At 34.9% G+C, this 20,853-nt stretch overlaps 2 pseudogenes across 1 annotated transcript; one reads left to right on the top strand and one right to left on the bottom strand.

Annotated features, from left to right (window-relative positions):
- Positions 1-12,222: 12,222 nt before the first annotated feature.
- On the bottom strand, positions 12,223-14,360 carry LOC125219776 (putative receptor-like protein kinase At1g49730; annotated as a pseudogene). Its single transcript, XR_016137647.1, has 7 exons — positions 14,174-14,360; positions 13,606-13,859; positions 13,312-13,364; positions 13,176-13,243; positions 12,929-13,018; positions 12,773-12,833; positions 12,223-12,707 (listed from the first exon to the last, which is right to left on the bottom strand). The product of XR_016137647.1 is annotated as a putative receptor-like protein kinase At1g49730 (transcript).
- A 4,631-nt stretch (positions 14,361-18,991) lies between these two features.
- On the top strand, positions 18,992-20,440 carry LOC125220048 (E3 ubiquitin-protein ligase PUB23 pseudogene; annotated as a pseudogene).
- The last annotated feature ends 413 nt before the right edge of the window (positions 20,441-20,853 follow it).

Here is a 20,853-nt window from a genome sequence, read left to right as displayed (position 1 = left end):
CTGAAATGGAAAAACAAAGCACTACAATCATAGATGACAGACACTTCACTCTAACACTAGAATACTTCACTCTAGCCATGTTTTACTTCACTGAAATGGAAAAACAAAGCACTTTAAGCATGGATGACAGAGACTTCACTCTAATACTAGAATACTTCACTTTAACCATGTTTTACTTCACTGCAATCGAAAATCAAAGCACTACAAGCATAGATGACAAACACTTCACTCTAACCCTTGAATACTTCACTCTAGTCATGTTTTACTTCACAATAAGCATTTTATCAATTCTTACAATATCCGGATCGTAAACTACTAATTCGGCTGTACGATTTTGTTCAGCTTCTTTCAATTCTGACTGAATGCATTCATCATCACCACCTATCCCCATGAACGCTTCTAATGCAGACGCAATTTGGGCATCCACATTGTCATCCTATTTTCATAACAAGAAAAGAATATCAAATATAAATACCACAATACAAATGTACTAGATATCTGTATTACCTTCAATTGTGTGTTTTGTAATCCTCCTTTAGTTAGATCAGCACAAAATTCTTTTGTCACCTGCATATAGTGATATGTATTTAATCATAAATACAAAAACTTAAAAGGTAGATATAAACAAGAAGTAAAAAAGTATTATAAATTAAAATACAACATCATAGAAATTTTTTTAGTTCACCCTGAATCATATGTCAAGTTTTAAAACACAACAGACCAAAATCAAAATCAAATTGTTTGCATCATTACAACACTTCAACTTACATCTTTCTTTTCCAAGTTAATATCAGGAAAAATTGATGTGCCTTCAGCCACTAGTTTGCTCTTTTCATCATAGATTTCCATCATCTTTTCCATGAGATCAATCCACTCTGGATTATCCTCTTGATCGACTTCCATAGCATGTGTCATATTATCAATTGGATTTGACACAGCTTGTTCTACTCGAGCAACCTCGACACCCACCATTCTAAGGGCAGTTACTGCTACAACCTTGAAGCAATTGATGTCTTTTCTAGTTGCCGGAGCATTCTTTATACAGTTTATCATTTTTTTAATAGAAGCTGTAGCTTCCCTTATTGAACTTTTTATTTCATCATTTGAAGAAGCTTCCTCAGTTGTTGGCAAAGTATTCCCAGGAGCTTCATTAGCTGAAGGAGCTTCGGTTGTTGGAAGAGTTTTCACAGGAGCTTCATCATTTGGTGGGAGAGTATTCTCAGTGGTAGAAGGGACAGGGGCAGTGACAATGATTGAATCATTATTGACATATAAAGCTTCAATGGAGACCGGGTCAATAATGCTTTCTATGCTTCCTCGGCCTATAACACCACCATTTTTGAATTCCAACTGACCTCTTTCCCTAAGAAGGGTGGTTGTCCAGTTCCAGACAGTGGGAAATCTTCGAACCACCATCCTCGTCCTGTAGACAACCCTATCAACATAGCATGCCTGCAAAAAGGTTCAAACATGGATTATAAGCTGGGACGACAAACACTTCACTCTAACACTGGAATACTTCACTCTAACCATGTTTTACTTCACTGAAATGGAAAAACAAAGCACTACAATCATAGATGACAGACACTTCACTCTAACCATGTTTTACTTCACTATAAGTTGTGCTTAAATTAGAAAACTCACCAATAAGAAAGTGATGGGTCCAGTGAATGGAGTGGATTTGTTCTTTTTTTTCCAGCTATCATGTGCTGTGATTAGCACATTCAAAACATAGTTGCACCAGTTGTACTTTCTCACATTGGAAATGTTGTCTATATAGTCCAATATTCTTCCATCACAAATCCCATTTGCAGATGGTGAGATCAGCACAGAGTCCAACAGTACAAGAAAAACTTTTTTAAACAACTCACCACCATCTACATCAGTATCAAGCTGGTCTTGCAAATCAGTTGCGTAGATTGAATTTCTGTCCTTCTTCAAAGCTTTTGCAATGTTCTGCATATCATCGTTTATGTAATACTTCTTTTCAATATTTATCTTCCACTCCCCTCTTGGCAATCCTAAGGTCGCATGCACATCCTCCTCAGTGATATGCAACGGCTCATCATCAATTAACTTGATTCTTGTGCAGTTGTCTAGATTAAAATTCTCCAGGAGTGAAAATGTCATTTCCGCAGGAATACTTCTGATCTTTAGATGGACAAGCTGCCCGAATCCCATCTCTTCCAGCGCAGCTAGTTGTCTTTTGTTCATCTTCTCTATGGCATCAACTAGATTTTTAATTCCTACCTTGACAACAAGTTTCGGTCTCCTGATTTTAATATTTTCAAAATCATCCGACACCATTTTTTTCTTTCCTTTAGCCTTATTCTGCTTCTTTGCAGCAGACTCTTCATTGTCATCTTTTAAACCTTTTCTCTTTGAGCCTAGAAGAAATAATACAAAAAAAATTACTTCACTGTACTGTATCACAAACACTTCACTCTAATACTGGAATACTTCACTGAAATGGAATTACAGAGCACTACAATCATAGTTTACAGACACTTCACTCTAACACTGGAATACTTCACTCTAACCATGTTTTACTTCACTGAAATGTAATTACAGAGCACTACAATCATAGATGACAGACACTTCAATCTAACCATGTTTTACTTCACTGAAATGTAATTACAGAGCACTACAATCATAGATGACAGACACTTCACTCTAACACTGGAATACTTCACTACAAGCATGTTTTACATCACTGAACTGGAAAAACAAAGCAATACAAGCATGCACAATACACTTCACTGTAAGCAAATATTGTAGTTCACTCTAACACTGGGATACTTCACTCTAGCCTTGTTTTACTTCACTCTAACCATGTTTTACTTTACTGAATGGAAAAACAGAGCACTACAATCATAGATGACAGACACTTAACTCTAATTTGTGCCATATACATAATATATTTCATTAAGATACTAAATAATTAAATAACTCACATTGAGGTCTATCATGAATATACTTCGACCTCTTTTCAGAATAATCAGTAGTATTTTGTTTGGAAGGTTTATCCTCCCTATTCTTCATCCTTTTCTCTGCAACATCTGCAACATCTGCTTCATTTGTAGTAGAAGCTGTAGTTTTTTGTTTGGAAGGTCTATCCTCCCGATTTTTCATCCTTTTCTCGGCATTAAGTGTTTCATCCTCCCGATTCTTCATTCTTTTCTCGACAACAATTGCTTCATTTGCTGAATCTTTATGACCTTTCATTTGTTCTATAGAAATACATAAAATTAGAATATTCTTTCTTTTCATATGCATATAGAATCAAAAGACTGAAATTATTTCATGAAACCTTTAAGTATGTCGATTGGTACAATCTCAGCCGCAATTTCTGCCAACCTTTTTTCCACTGAAATATCAAGCATAATACAAAAAATTTTACTTCATTGTAGATAACAAACACTTCACTCTAACCATGGACTACTTCACTCTAACCACGTTTTACTTCACTCTAACCATGTTTTACTTCACTGAAATGGAAAAACAAAGCACTAGAAGCATAGATGACAGAAACTTCACTATAACACTAAAATACTTCACTCTAACCATGTTTTACTTCACTGAATTGATAAAACAGAGCACTACAAGCATAGATGACAGACACTTCACTCTAACACTGGACTACTTCACTCTAACCATGTTTTACTTCACTGAAATGGAAAAACAAAGCACTACAAGAATAGATGACAACCACTTCACTATAGCACTAGAATAGTGTAATACTTCACAAACACTTCACTCTAATAATGTAATACTTCACTAAATGAAAAACAGAGTATGTATTTGTTAATGTAATACTTCACTAATAATGTAATACTCACGATCGGAGTCTACGCTTGTTGTTTTTCTTTTTTTCTCTCGATCAAAACCTACACAAAAAAATGGAAGTAGTTAACTGTAGTGATTAACTGTAAGCAGATGTTCATATGTTTGAATTTGCAGAATTCTCAAAACTAACTTTTATTCTAAAACTAAATCTAAATTAGAATGAGAAATCTAAATCATAAACTAGTAGAACAACTTGCATTTTGAAAAATCTTTCTGATTTGGATTCATTGTTCGACTATGGATGAAGGCGACGGCGATTGCAGACGCGATGGATGGAAACGGCGGCGATTGCAGGAACGAGAAGACGGCGACGATGGATGGAGACGACGGGAAGAACAGTGAAGGCGGGATCGATTGATTTGCGTAATTAAAATTGTTAACCTAATTTTATTAGAGAAATGTCCATTATACCCCCGCCTTGTATAGTGAAGTAAATTTGTGTTAGAGTGAACTGATTTCTCCTTTAAATTCGAAAATCACATGTGTTAAAACTAGCCCTTGATTTTCTTAATCTTGTGGCTGTGATTTGTTCTCTAGTTATATACTTAAGGGGCATTTGCCACATATCACTACTCTATATATATATATACTACTCACGTAGTCACACATTCACTAATTAATATATATTTTCATAATTATAAAGTCTAATGGAGTACATACCTATATTTATATACTTAATAAATACTAATCTTACGTATATGTACGTTGTACATTTCAATTATATAAGAAGATATCTCGTAATTTATTAAGTAACTCTTCTATAATTCTCAGTTGCTATCTAATAATAATAAAGATTATACAATTATACAAATTAATGTATGATTCGGGTTAGGATATCACATCGTGTCCGAGGGTAGCGTGTCGTGTTCGTGTTCGTATTTGGAGTTTTCTTAACGGGTCGTGTTCGTGTTTGTTGTTATCGTGTCGTGTCGTTATCGTGTCGGCACGATAACGACACAATATGCACGATTTGTCACCCCTAATACGAAGTGATCGAATCGATGGAGTTACAGTTTCACTATGAAAATGCGACAAATCCTAATCACAAAACATCTTTTGTTGTTACGTGGACAAAAACACTGAAAAGTTACCAATATCAATTGTCCTGATTTAATTAATCAAAAAGTATGCCATCATGTAGTTTGTCTTTATATCGTACTAGTATTTACACTTGTGCTATGCACAGGACATAAGAGTTTCAAATAATTGATACAAAATATAATAAATATATAGAAAATATGAATTCATTCAAAAAAAAAATTTACTACTCTCTAATGAATGAAATACATATAAAATTTTAATTTATAATCTAAATAGAGTAAAAATAATAATGTGACAATTCACATTATTCTTTATATTAAGAAGTTATACAAAATTTATAAGTTTGGATACAACATGTTTGGATCCTACTACAAAGTAATCACATTTTTTAAAAATTATATATTCATAATATTAACATAAAATAATTAATCACTCTTAATGTTCAATAACATAAAACCGGTTATGATAAAACAACATGATAATAATAAAATAGAGTAACTATCAATATGCAATTATGATCTCATATGGTTATTAATTTCAATGGTTATAACTTATTGTAGTAATATTTTATAAAACTGACTTTTTGCACTAAAACACACTACTACTATTCAAAAAGTAATGACTATGTTATCAATTAAAAAATCTGTTCTATAATCTCTACTATTACAACTTCTAATTCTATATAGTCACACCCCACGTGATAATTTTATGGTCAATCTTGGTCTTTTCAAAATTAAATTGAAGTGGCAAGGGACAATCGAATAAGTTTCTTCTATTAGACCATACGGAGTACTCTCTCCGTCGCAGATTTATAGTCACATTTTGCTATAAAACTTCGTCTCACCTTTATAGTCACATTTAGAACTTTCCATATTTGGACATAAAATTTTACCCCATTATTCACTAAAATTACACCCAAATGCCATTATCGACATTAAAATAAATCAAAACAAAAATAAAAAACAAAAAAGTCAAAAAGGAATCCACCTTCAACCAACTCACTTCATTTATTACACACTCCAGCATCTCACTCCACCATCTCATTTCATTTATTACACACTCCACCTCTCATTTCATTAATTACACACTCCACCAATTCCTTAAAACTCGTGTCATAACTAAATGTGACTATAAATCTGGGACGGAGGGAGTAGTATTTAGTATTACTCGTTTACGCTTAAAATCAATAAACATCTTCATTTTTTTATTAATGATGTTTTATTTTTATTCCATCAAAAAATACTCTTAATTTAGATATTTTGCTATTTTCACTCCAATAAAAAATTTAATTATTAATAAAAATAATAACCAATGAAACTAAAATTTAAACAATCTTGAAGCATGAACCAATCCACCCACCCCATTAATATGCAATAATAAACGCACAATTAATGAAAATAAAATTACAAATGCACACATTAACATTTCATTTCACACGCCTCCTTTATCCCTTCCTTCCCAATTATTCTTTCTGTAAATTTATCACAATTGCCCAAACGTAATCTTAGGCTTCAAAATTTTCTAAAAAATTGTCGTCAGATCGAGGTGGATCTTTTTCTTCCTCCCTCAAGGAACCACGCCGGCGGCCCAGCGCAATACTCTCCCCTTCCCTGCTCTCGATTACGCCTGCCTCCTCTCTCGACCGCCCTGCCTCGCCGGCCTTGAATCGCCGCCCGCACCACCTGCCTCCTCTCTCGACCTCCCTACCTCGCCGACAATCCTTCCACCGGCGTCTTGGCTTTGACTCAACTTTCTTCAAGATTTAATTTTTTGTTGTTGTAATACTCTTCTTTTAACTTGTAAATGGTGCTTATAGAGATGTAAATCTTGTTTGGAAATTCATTGCCTCTAATTGTATTGGACAATTATTTTGTCTAACAATTTATCTTCTTTTTCTTCCACTCAACCTCTTAGAATGACTATATAGGGATAGATACTACAAAACTTCTCGCATACGCCAATTGGGAATATGGAAAGGTCATCTCAAACTGTAGAAAATGTTTTCGGAACAATTTTTTATTTATCAGTCTATTACACATCATCTTTCATTTTCCCTCCAAAAAGGATATTAAAGTCTTTTCACCAAACTGTCACTTTAGATTAGTAAGATTTCATTATAACTATGAAAAATAAAATGCAAAGATTGTGAATACATCATCAGGACATCACAAAAATAAGTATTCTAATCTTGGGTGGGAAGTTTGGGCAACGAAAAGACCACAAGCAAACTGTATAAATTATTTAAAACAGAAAACAAATCGAAGACGATGACGTTATTTTAATTTAATAGTACTAAAATAAAATGAACTTGGTGGGCAATCACTTTAGCAATTATACAAAATGCTAACTGTACCCAAAAAGAAAAAAACGGTATATCAACTTGTTTTTATAAATATTCTTGAAACCGAGCGGAGTGACTTTTTAATTTTAAGTACCAACTGACTACGGATCTCCAAGGTGAGAAGGTATATAGGAAATTATGTATTTATTTCTTAAAAAGTAAAATATATTTCTCTAAAAAGTAGCACATTCCAATGAGAAAAGATAGTAGTACAAAATGCATTAAAAATATAAAGTGTAATACCTTTTTATATACCTTTTTCTTGGAGAAGGTTTTTTATGAAAAGAAGACAAATATGGTAGTTATAAGATTTTACCTCTCCATAGATACCTCTTCAAAATAGGAAAAGGTATAATACCTTCTCATATACTTCTTTCCTTGGAGAATGATTTTTCATGAGAAAAAGATAAATATGGTAATTATATTAGTTTACATCTCCATTTACCCTCTTCCCTTAGAGCAACTCCAAGGTGAGAACGTAAATAAAAAGGGTATATCATGTTTATACCTTCTCAAAAAGTGCAATATACCTTTCTAAAAATCAATCAACTCCAAAGATAAAAGGTATATAGAAAGGTATATCATTTAAAAAAAATAAAATAATAGTATAAAAGCATTAAAAAAACATAAAGTGTAATACCTTCTCAAATACCTTCCCCCTTGGAGAATGATTTTTTATGAAAAGAAGGTAAATATGGTGGTTATACGATTTTACCTCTCCATCAATGGTGAGGTAAAAATACCTCTTCAAAATGAAAAAAAAGGTATAATACCTTCTCAAATACCTCTCTCCTTGGAGAATATTTTTTCATGAAGAAGAAGTAAATATGGTAGTTATATTAGTTTACCTCTCTATTTACCTCTCTCTTTGGAGATGCTCTTAGAGATGCTCTAATACGCCACAAAATGAGTCAATTTTAATTAATTCTGGTAGACCGTAGCGTAGACCAGTTCTTGAACTTATATGAATGTGAACTAATCCACACTTGAATTTCATTATCCTTCCAATATTACATATTTCTGAAATCCATTATATATACTTCAATGTTGTTGCATATTTAGTCCTATTAGACCTAGAAAGTACATTCAAATATACCGCTAATGAATCTAATTAAGGACTGTTAGTATTTATCTATTTATGAAAAAATAGCTGTTCTGCCAAAAGTATGATTTTCAAATATGAAAGAGAATTTAGTTTGCCAAATCAAGAAATTAGGCCATCGCTTTATATTTGATAATAAAAGCCCTTTACTTTTTAGAGCATCCAGAGTGCTATGGATGTCCCACATACTAGCACCAGAACATTCCAAAAACACCTCATGTCACGTTATAAGGACATCAACAGCGCAATAGTGGACAAACACTAGGACATCCCAACAAACAAATTCACAAATTCACAAATACGGAATTAAATTTCGACACGAATACAAAGGAAATGCAGCCATGTTATCTTGATCAGAAATGAAAGTAGAGAGAGAAACTCGTAAAAATAAGTGGTGCAAATGAAATGAAGTGCAATGAGCCGTATATATAGAGTATTAAAAAAATAAAAAATTCACGGACATCCGTGCGCTCGTCCGTCAGGGACCCACAGTGGTGGACGAGCGCGAGGATGATCGCAAAAAACGATGGACGAGCGCTCGTCCGCAAGGCGCTCGCCGCGCCTAATGGTGGACGAGCGCGACGGACGAGCGGCTCGCCGGTCGCTCATCCGCGAGCTCGTCCACCACTGTGGATGCTCTTAGGGTGTGTTTGAAGATAGGAACATTTAAAAGGTATTTACTTACCCAATTTAGTGTTTGAATTGCCATATAAATATTCTGTGTGGCCCATTCATAGGGCAAAGGCCCATTGTATTAGGGCAAGAGAAAGGTGTATTACTATTAACAAAAATTCAGCGATACAATAGCCTTCAGATTCAATACACTATAAAATGTCAGAGGATAGTTTTGGAATTTCACACTATAATGTGGTACTCCCTCCGTTCAAGAATAGGAGTCCTTGTTTACTTTTTTGCACTTGTTTTATAAAAATGATAAATAGATAAAGTGGAGAAATGGTAAAGTAAGAGAGATAATAATGTAGACAAGAATTCTCTCTTACTTTATAGAGTGAACTTCAAAAATAGTCTTTGGACTATGGGTTTATCGCGAAAATGGTCCCTGGACTTTAAAAATATCACCAGTAGTCCCTGGACTAAGGGTTAATATCAAAAACGGTCCTTTTGCACTGTTTCGAGACGAAAATGCCCTTTTGAGGGGTTTTGGGGGGTTTGGACAATTTGGTCTTTTTACACTTTTAACATTTTAAATCTGATATTATTTCAGTTATGTACTAAATCTGATATTATTTCAAAATTATCATTCTTCTTCCCTTTTGTCATCCTTCACTTTGTTTCTTTATTTCAATATTAGATTTAATTTATAAAATTAAATTTTAAATTTTGATTTTTAAATATCAATAAATTTTTTTAATTAAAACTATTAATTCATGGAAACTGTAAATATTGATTAAAACTATTAATTTTTATTATTTAATATAATATTCAGCTGAATTGAAGAAGTACAAAAAAATAATATTAATCATGATGGAAAAATAAGAGCTATTATATTTAGCCTTCGTTCGGTTGTTATAATTGCTTGTGATTGAATATTATGAAGTTGACTAAAAATTTTATATAGGAGTATTTTTGTTGAAATTTTCTAGTCATTTTGATTTTTTTCAAATTAATAAACGAAAATTATGGAGTATTAGTCTTACATTAGATGCATATTTATTTCAGAATAAATCGTGTTAAATGATCTATTTATGAATAAAGCTATTAAATATTGATTAAAACTAAGGCGTTGCCATATCTTATTGATTAAATATTAGACACTATCAAATATTTATTATGACTATTAATTTTTGTTATTTAATAATTTTTATAATTAAAAAAAAATTATTGATATTTAAAAACTGAAATTTAAAATTTAATTTTGTAACATTAATCTAATATTGAAATAAAGAAACAAAGTGAAGGATGACAAAAGGGAAGAAGAATGATAATTTTGAAATAATATCAGATTTAGTACATAACTGGAATAATATCAGATTTAAAATGCTAAAATTGTAAAAAAGGTCAAACTGCCCAAACCCTCCCAAAACCCCTCAGAAGGGCATTTTCGTCCCGAAATAGTGTAAAAGGACCGTTTTTGATATTAACCCTTAGTCCATGGACTATTGGTGATATTTTTAAAGTCCAGGGACCATTTTCGAGATAAACTCATAGTCCAGGGACCATTTTTGAACTTCACTCTACTTTATAAAACAAGTGCAAAAAAAGTAAACGTAACTCCTATTCGTGGATAGAGAAAGTAGTATATAGCATATCAAACATATATTATTTAAGACTAAGATAATATATTATCAATTCAAATACCATAAATGGAATTAAAAAACCATGAAAAATATTGTTGCAAGATGATTATGCTCTTATATAAATAAAATATAAACTCCAGTTCAAACAAATCCCAAGTATAATGAATATTTGTTCCTGTGATAATATCATGCTCAAATAAGGCGATATATGTACAGACATCAATCTCATTTTCAGCACCATAAAAAACAAATTATAGATTCAGATAGTCAGAGGTGCATATAAATGTGTAGTAGCTAGTCGGGAGTTATTTAAACAGCGAACTTTTTATGCCATTTGTTGACTATAAAACGAAAATGAAGACTAGAGACATAGCAACTATTATTAACTTATTACCATAAGTAACATATAAATATGTGCTTATTCGACATACTTGGGTTGATGTGTGAAATAAATATTTATTTGATAGTACTATATCATTAATTTTGTAATGCCTTTGATTGTATAAATATCGATGTTAAATCTAGAGTACCAAAGAGGATCCAAGGATGTATCATTAACTATAGCCTATAGGATGATATAGATGGCCACAAAAGTCAAGTTCACCTATTTCATGTAGTACCAAATTTTTTCATACAATCGGAGACCAATTATGTAGTACTCCTTTGCTAGCATTTATTGGGCATCCGTGCTAGCATTTATTGGGCATCCGCATCGCGTCTCGATGCGGTCCCTATCTCGTCTCAGCGAGACGAGACCGCATCGAGACGGCGATGCGGCATGCATCTCGTCCCGAAGAGACGAGCCGTCTCGTCGCGTGTCGCGTCCCGAAGAGGCCGGCCTCGAGCTGGCGAGACACGCTCCTTGGCGACGTGGCGTGCTTCGGTTCGTGCGTGACGCCCACTCGCCGGCCCACTAGTGGGCGTCGTTTATATCCGTTTAAAATGTTTTTTTTTTGTTTTTTTTTAAATTAGGAAAATTTAAAATTAAAATAAATTAAAATATTGTAATTTTTAATTTTTGTATTTTTCAATATTGTAATAAAAATAAAAAATTAAAAAATTAAAATTAAAATTAAATATATTCCATAGGATTTCAATTATGTATTTTTCGTATTTTCGGATGCTGTAATTTTTGTGGTTTTTAATGATTTAATGAATTATTAGTATTAATTTAATATTTCAATGAAATATTAATTGAATTTGTTGGAAATAAAAATAAAAAATGAAATTGAATGAATAGTTAAGGGATGAGATGGTTAAGAGATGGAGAGATGCAGATGTTGTCTCTTAGTTTAAGAGATGAGGTGAAAAGTACAGTGGAGCCCATGAATAGTGAAGAGATGAGACGGTTAAGAAACGGATAAGAGACAGAGATGCGGATGGCTTTATGAAATTCAGGCTTTCCAATATTGCAGTTGGATTTTGACCACAAAACTCAAAATTAAATACTACTCCCTCTCCATTCCACGCTATTAGTCATTTTTCTATTTTAGAAATTCCAAGATAAATGAGTCATTTTTGTTTTTGGCAAAAAATAACTCTTTTTTTTACTTTATTCTCTCTTCATGTTTCTTACTTGATTCTCTCTTACTTTATTCACCATCCATTTAACATATTATTTTTAAACTCTATGCTAAAAAGAAATATTTCTATTAACAAGGAACGGATGAAGTACAAACTACAAAGGGTGTATACAAAATGTTGACAGTCTAGTTTGAAGAGTGGTGAGCGATAGTATATAGCCTAGGAATATAAAGAAAAAAGTTTACAATGTAAAAAAATGAATATGGCATGCTAAACTAAATCACATGCTTTCATTTTCTTGTGATGCCTATCTTTTTCTGCAAATACCACAAAATTTGAGGGGTGTATATTCTAGTCTCATCTATAGATCTTATGCACAATCTTGCAACATTGAGAAGGCCATTGAGCTCTCTTGCATCATAGCTATTACCAAGATCAGGATCTATCATTTTGTGTATCGAACTCAAGAAACACGGTTCTTGAACCCACTGTGCCAAATCAACACCACCCTTATCTGATGACTGGCCCGTGATGAGCTCCAGGATCACCAGCCCGAGTTGGAAGATGACGTTTCTGCAGCACTCGTCTCTACACTCTGCACTCGAAGAATGTCAGGGACTCAAGATTTTGAGCTGTGTAGGCAACTAGACTTAGCAGTACCTTCTGGACCACGGGAAGAGGTCGGATTTTCAGCAGCACTGGATAGGCTAATGTCTGAGATCTGCAGCAACAAGTGGAATCAATGGTTACTTTTGTTGATCTGACTTAGTTTCTCTCGTGCAGTCGTCTATCAAGAAGGTGTGCGTAGCTAGCTACCTTTGGTGTGAAATTTTCATCCAACATTATGGTGCTTGAGCTTATAGAGACGCGATAAACTGGTGGATCACAGAAAAATTGCAGATATTCCTGCATAGTGATGTGAGATAATGCAATAAGGTTTATGCGATCCAATACTTTTGAACGATGCTCTTGTCGAGAACGACAAGTTCTTTGCGAGCAGTCTATGATGATTAACCATGGTTTAAAAGGTGTAACACAAGGTGATGTGATTTTGAGAACAAACCACAGCAGCAGCTATGCCAACCGCTATTTTGAGCCTCGTTCGCCAGTTCAAGGGAGTCTTCAATGGATCTGAAAAGGATGACAAAATGAAAAAGGGAGAACTGGAGAAGAACAGAATCATTTTGCTGCAAAATTACCAGAGAGGTGCTCCTTTAAGCTTCCACTTTCTATGTTTTCGAACACTAGGAACCTGAAACGATACGAGGTAATGCTGAAAGACTCTAAAATTTCATTTAGATCAGCAATTAGCTATATAGGCCTTCACAATCTAGAACTCATTCCATCCATACATATCCAACCAAAAACTAAGATTAAATCTCTCAACACAGACATACATACATTTTTCCATACTAAGACTCAAAAATTCATTTAAAATCAACAGTCAGCTACTCTTAAATAGATACAAGCAATAATGTGATGAAGGTGAATACCGCTTAGGTCCAGTCGAAAAGCCATAAAGCGCGAGAATGTGGCGGTGATGCAGACGCCCCAAGAGTTGGACTTCATATGAAAAGGAAAGTTGGTCATCATCCAATAACTTGACCTCTCTCACTACTCCAACACGCCCATTTAGAAACTTGGCCTTATAAGACCTCTTGAGAGGAGTTATCGACAACTCTCCTAAATCCATCTGTCGCCTTCTTTATATCTTTATACGAGTAGCGTTTCAGCAGAAAGGGCGGACCTTAATTCGATCAAATAAGTGGAGATCAATTCACTTCACTCATTGCTCAAATTATTGATTAAACATACACATTTCTTTGCTACGATGCAGCATTAATGCTCCAATAAACACATTAACCACTCCCTAAAATGATCTAAAGCCCTTGTTCATTCGTAGCTCTCAATAAACTTCTCAAGATTCAAACTTTTATAAGCTCAAACTAATCAAATTTCCAAAATTCAACCCTAAAACTAGCCAAATTTCTTAAAACCCGTCAGAATTGAACTCGTAAAAAAGCCCAGAAAATTATCGAGAATGAAGAAACGTGGACTCACTGGGTTGGGATCGGAGATGAAAGAGAGAGAGAAGCAGCAGCTTGATCTTGAGAATCATATTCGCGGTGGCCATTTTGTTGTTTTACTGTGTATTGTAATTTTAAAGGTGGAGTGAGAAGGGTGGGAAGAATAATTAAATGTGACGACTGTGGATCACAGGATACAAAGGTTTCAGCTTTGAGTTTTTGTAGTTGCAATAAGATAAGAGATGGAAGTTTCTACTTTGTCGTAAGCAGTCACCTTTTCCGTTTGTTCGGTTAGAAAATTGGAAATTTCAATTGATAAGTTTGTACGCCTCCCATTTTATTTATTTTAATTAAAGCAACAATTATGACATTAATTGAACAAAAAAAGAGGAAAACTTAAACATATTTCATTAAAATAAAAAAATAAAAAAAAATTCCCCTACAATTTAAGAAAAAAACAACATTCTTCAAGCTTCAACATGCCACCCGACCCACTCGTCGGAGTCCTCCCCATCATCCCCTACAACATCTCCAGCGGCATCCCTAGAACCCTAAGCATCGTCATCCACTGGCAACCCCATAAGGTGCTTCATCGTCTGAACAATGATAAATAACTCATTTTTTACTTTGGGGTTGGTTGCGTCGCTCCAACGCTTGCATCTCGATGCTTTGGGAAAGATCCGAATTGGCGGCGCCCGATTGGACTTCCATGGACCCACTGGAAGCTCCTCTCGACATCCGCACTACCGTTTTGTGGCCCATCGAATGCCGGTGGCGGGGAGCTGGGGGAGGCACCTCATCGACATCGTCGCTGGGATCGATGAAACCGCTGCTGCTACTTTAGGTGCCTTGGATACCGAGCCTCATCCGAGCCCTCCTTTGCTAGAACTTAGTGGAATCCTTCAAGACCAGAAAGGACTCCCAGTACTTAAAAACCAGGAAAAGACCGTTCTGGGAGTACTACTAGAATGGCAATTCTTTGACGTCATCCATCAGCGGATGTTGTTCTTGTAGATACCGCAGAATCTGGAGACAACGGTCTTTATCCGGCCCCGTGTGAAGTAATAGCATACTCCTATTTTAGTAGTATCCGTTTTAGGTCCATTTCATATTTTTCAATTGCAAGATAAAACCGTGTCATCAATCAAAAACTCTCTCCGTCCTAATAAATGTTTAAACATTTGGTTAATGAAAAAAGAGTAAAATACGATGGATAGAGGAAAAAATAGAGATGATGTTATATACATTTTAGGAAATATTTTATGTTTAGTAGGATAATTTAAAAAAAAAACGATTCATTTTTATTAAGACAGGCAGTAATTAGTTTTTCTTCTAAAATCACATCTCAACGTATCCACAATTTCGATCTACTATCTGTTAAATGAAAAGTGTGCTAAGCTGCGTAATTTGACTCTTCATTCTTGAGTGATAGTGGTGTTATTATTATAAGTAATTGTCCGGCCGAAAGTGTAATTTCAATCAAATTTACTAAGCCTAAGATAAGAATCCACCTCTCTGTTAAGAAGATATTCCGATTTCGGCTGAAAATTAGTGCATCACATAAGTAGAGTATCTCCGACGCAGCTTTAGTTAAGAGCTATGCTCGTGCCGACGGTACAGCCAAGCGCGAACTCGCTGTTGTACTCGTGCCGACGGCACAGACGTGCTCTTGCAGGGGAGAGCGCGATCTGCGATGGACCACTTGCCCCTTTCGCGAGTGGGTATCGATATAATGGATTTTTTAATTTTTTAAATTTATTAAAAAATTCAAAAAATTTGAAATTTTTTTCAAAAAATTGAATTGCTTAGGACCCTTTTTTCAAAATTTTTATTTTTATCCCATATTCATTTAAATTATCTATAAATACCTCCATTCATCCCCCAAATTTTAAATCAAACTCACACTATCTCTAAAACATTTTTCTCAATTTGAAATCGTGTAATTTTTTATATATTTTAAAATTTTTAGGATTTAAATTATATAAATTTTAATGTTTTAAGAATTTGTAATGCCACTTTTGAGTTTTTTGACGAAGTTTTATTATAAATGAAATGTTTGTATTAATTGTATTTTAAAATAGTGGTACCCATAAATGCTTGGGTTGTGGGTGTTTGCTTTAGCTAAGAGCAGATAATAAAAGTATGAATAAAAGTGGGCCGGGCCGGGTCCACAACTATGAATAGCACGTGGAGAACACAGTTGGAGATGCTCTAAATAATCATATATAGTTCATATAAAAATGACGGGGCAGTAGGCTCTGGCTCTTGTACACAAAGAATTATTCGTAGCTAAGAAGAACTACATCTAAATTATGACTAATAAACCTACTTAAGACATTTTCTAAACATCCACCCCCTTAAAAAAATCATCCAATAAATTTTGGATAACAAATTACTGACTAATTCAAAATATGAACAACAACTTAGTAGTACTAAATACATTGTGAGTGGAATATTCGAAAAATGACTCAACTATAAAATGAGACCATCGGCACCAAAGGGCGCCAGTCAAGTCGAGGGACCAAAAATCAAGCCAGCCCGACCCAAAACTTGTGCATAAAATCGATTACTGGAAAGGGCCATGTGGGGACAAGTTGGCTTGATTTTATGCGGTTTTGTAAGCTATTTGTGTCCCTTTCCCTTGGCCTGAGCAGTTTTTGACAATTAATTACGTGAACGAGAATGAGAACGAGAACTAGTAGTGATAATTTATTTTGCCGGCCGTATTAGCAACATAACTTGTAAGCTATTTGTGTTTTACTATGTAAAAATGCAAAATATAAATACAAATTAAAAAAAGTCAGCGTATAAGACTTGGAGTGATTCAAATTGATCTCTCTTGTATGTGGCAAAGTCTACTATATTCTTAATACATCTCGCAAGTGGGTGAATTATATGTTAACACAAGTAATTATTTATATGATCAATGAATTACTTGGTCGGTCACTCTTTCAATACCGTCATAAATTATGTTGTTTAATATCATATCAATATGACTGCTGTCCATCTCCCGCGGCAGTCAAACGAGATGTGGAGCCGGTAAAAAGTTCTATTAGAAATCTTGAATCTTTCTCATAAAAAAGGTGATCACTTCAATTATTTGTTACATCAACATATTTTGAAGGATCCTACAATTAAGTTGCAATTTGATTAATTTCAGTTTCATTGATACAATAATAATCCATAAAATTGCGAATAAATAAGTACCTCCTTGTCCTATATCACATGACTCAAGAGCCTTGAATATGTGTATCAAGAAATGCAGTTTTATAGCTATGATGAATCCCAATTATTTCTACCTTTGCATACAATTTTTTATTAAGTTGAACCATTTTCAAAATCACAAATTTTAGATGCACCAACTATAAAGTAATTGAGTCCCAATTATTTCTACTTTTGCAGACATTTTTTTAAGTTAGAACCATTTTCAAAATCACAATTTTTAGATACGCCATTGGTGCATCATGTAAATAAACTTAGACTAGTTAAACAAACTGTTTAGCTTGATAATTTTATACTACCTCCGTCTAGAAGTCTCATTCTAATTCGGTGTAGACTCTATAAAAGAATATATGTAGAAAAAAAAATAGTGGAATGCGAGTCCCACTTTTTTATAAAATGTAAGTGAAAAGGGTTAATACTCTTAGATATAGGACTTATTTATTATTTATATTAAAAATAAATAAGACATTTATTAATAGACGAACTAAAATGGAAAAATGAAATTCCTAATCATAGACCGAGGGAGTATATAATCTAATGGATTTAACATTGGAATATACTATATGATCATACTATTGATTTATCTTAATGGGACAGCCACCAGTTCAATTTATCGAGTTCGACCAGTTCAAATAAAGCAATTAAATATTGTTGAGAAAACAATTTTATTTTTGCTTAAATTGATAACAGAATCAGAATAAAACTTTAGAGTACATATTAATTATGATGCCAGTAAGTAATTAGATCATGCATATATGAGATATAGAAAATAAAATTTAAGTTATAAATATAATATAGGATTTTCCGTGTGCATGGATAGACATCTTTGTATTTGAATTTAATAAAGAATACTATATTGACAGGAAGGTAAAATATAGAATATAAATCATATTTCTATAAATATTTAATAGAATATGTGAGCAGCACAAGAGGTCAACGCGAGCCGGTACCCAAAACGAAGCAACCAAGGTGGGAAAGGCGCGGAACTTCCGCGGGTGTCGGCTGCCACCACGTGATTTTTAATAACTACGCTACTTTAAGTGCTGAAAATAATGCTAGGACTATAATTTTTTTGAGTGATGTCCGTTCAAATAAAATTTTATTCATTTACGAATTTATCTAAAAAATATTTTTTTTTTCTTATGTATAATTTGAGTCAAATCATCAATAGATTGAGTACATTTCATTTTAATCAAATAATTATCTCTCTTTAGAATAAGTACTAAAATACCAATAATTATAATGTAAAGTGATTTGAGTATTAAATAAAATCATTAATATTGTTATATTCGTTTTACTAAAATTTACAAGTACTATATTTTATTGCTAGTTTATTCTATATCTTTTTTCTTTATCATTATTGTGAGACAATAATTCGAAAGTCAAAAAGGGCCCATAATGAAGATCCCTCCATGCCCAACCACGCAAAAACACCAACACCGATGTACCGATCATGCATTAACTCATCACAATTCACACCCCATAAGATAATAAAAAGTCTCCTCTTTCAATTTCATTGAGTTCTTCAACTCTCTTGGAAAAAGTCCATTATCAACTCTATATGTCTCTCTCCTATTTAAATATTGACTTAATCCCCATAAATTAATTTCTCTCATAGCGCAACTTGAGATGGTCAGAACCTCACTTCTCCACACACACACACACACACACACACACACATATATATATATATATATATAACCCACCTTATCATCTTCGTGTCTTCATCCAATTTTCAAAAATCTTCAATCCGAAAATGGAGATCGATATCCCATGCTACTTCCTTTGTCCAATCTCAATGCAGCTGATGAAAGATCCGGTGACGATTCCAAGCGGCATAACCTACGACCGTGAAAACATCGAGAAATGGCTCTTCATATGCAAAAACGTCACTTGCCCCGTCACCAAACAGCCCATTGCTTCCCCAGACCTCACCCCAAACCACACGCTCCGCCGCCTCATCCAGGGCTGGTGCACTCTCAACGCCGTCGACCGAATCCCCACGCCCAAGCCCGCCGTCGACCGCCCCCAAATCCTCAAACTCCTCGACGAAGCTGAAAACTCCCCTAATTCAAAGCTCCACTGCCTGCGCCGCCTCCGATCCATCGCCTACAGAGACGACAGCAGCCGCCTCCACCTCCAGGCCGCCGCCGTGGACTTCCTCTCCGCCGTCGTCAGAGAAAACTCCGACGCCGCCGCCAGAGACGAAGCCGTCGACATCCTACACAAGATCCAGCCGTCCGATTCCGATTTGAAAAAACTAACGGCGTTTAACGACGGCAGATTTTTAGATTCGTTAACGCAGGTCATGGATAACGGCAGTTACCAATCCCGTTCCCATGCCGTTAGTTTAATGAAATCCGCATTCTCGGTGGCGGATCCGGATCACCTGATCGGGATCCGACCCGAGCTGTTCGGCCACGTGTCGCGGATCATAGCCGACGATATCTCGGCGGAGGCGACGAGGTCGGCGCTGAAGCTGCTGGTGGAGGTCTGCCCGTGGGGGAGGAACCGGGTGAAGGCGGTGGAGGGGGGCGCGGCGGGGGTGCTGATCGAGCTGCTGCTGGAGACGAGGGAGAGGAGGGTGTGCGAGCTGGCGCTGGCGGCGCTGGAGCAGATCTGCCGGTGCGCGGAGGGGCGGGCGGAGGTGGTGAGGCACGCGGCGGGGGTGGCGGTGGTGTCGAAGAAGATTCTGAGGGTGTCCAACGCGGCGAGCGAGAGGGCGGTGAAGATATTGGGGTCGATTGCGAGGCATGGGGCGAGTGGGAGGGTTGTGCAGGAGATGCTGGAGGTTGGGGTGGTGGCCAAGCTGTGCTTGGTGTTGCAGCTGGAGGCTACTCATAGAAACAAGGAGAGAGCTACTGACATTTTGAGATTGCATTCTAGGGTTTGGAGGAATTCTTCTTGCATTCCTTCTCATTTGATCTCTTCTTATCCTAATTCTTAGCTTCTTTTTTCTTCTGCCTTTTCATTTCTTTCGGCTAAAGTAAACAAATGTAATTAAAAATTTATATTTTGTTGGTGATACATGAATATATGCATGTTTTTCGTCATATATGCACTATGAATTTGGTGCTAATCGATACCCTTATAACAAGTTAGATCGCTTCAAGTCTTCTAATTATCTGATTGATGATGAGTTTGTCATTTTCGAACATATGATGATAAATTAACCTCTTCTATTAAAAGAGCAGAGGGTGTTTGGTTTGCAAGATTATATCATATGATTAAATTTTGTACTATTATGTTTGGTTCATGAAATTGAATAACATGAGATAATCAGTTATAGCCAAACCCCTCATATTAAATAATCTCATAATTAAGCATAGATTATATCTTGTTACTATTTTATATAGTTATAAACCAAACACCGCCTATATATGTTGATTACAAGTAACATTACTGTATTTTTTTTTCCTCCGAAAGTTCTCTTTACATCGTCTCCACTCTCCAACCTTCAAAATGGCAATTGAAATATGAGGACATTGGTGG

This window comes from Salvia hispanica, chromosome 1 (assembly GCF_029641045.1).
Source record: "Salvia hispanica isolate PSC_SH4W2 chromosome 1, Shi_PSC_v1, whole genome shotgun sequence".
NCBI classification, from domain to species: domain Eukaryota; kingdom Viridiplantae; phylum Streptophyta; class Magnoliopsida; order Lamiales; family Lamiaceae; genus Salvia; species Salvia hispanica.
The sequence above is the reverse complement of the archived record's forward strand: the minus strand, read 5'-3'. Positions and strand labels throughout refer to the sequence as shown.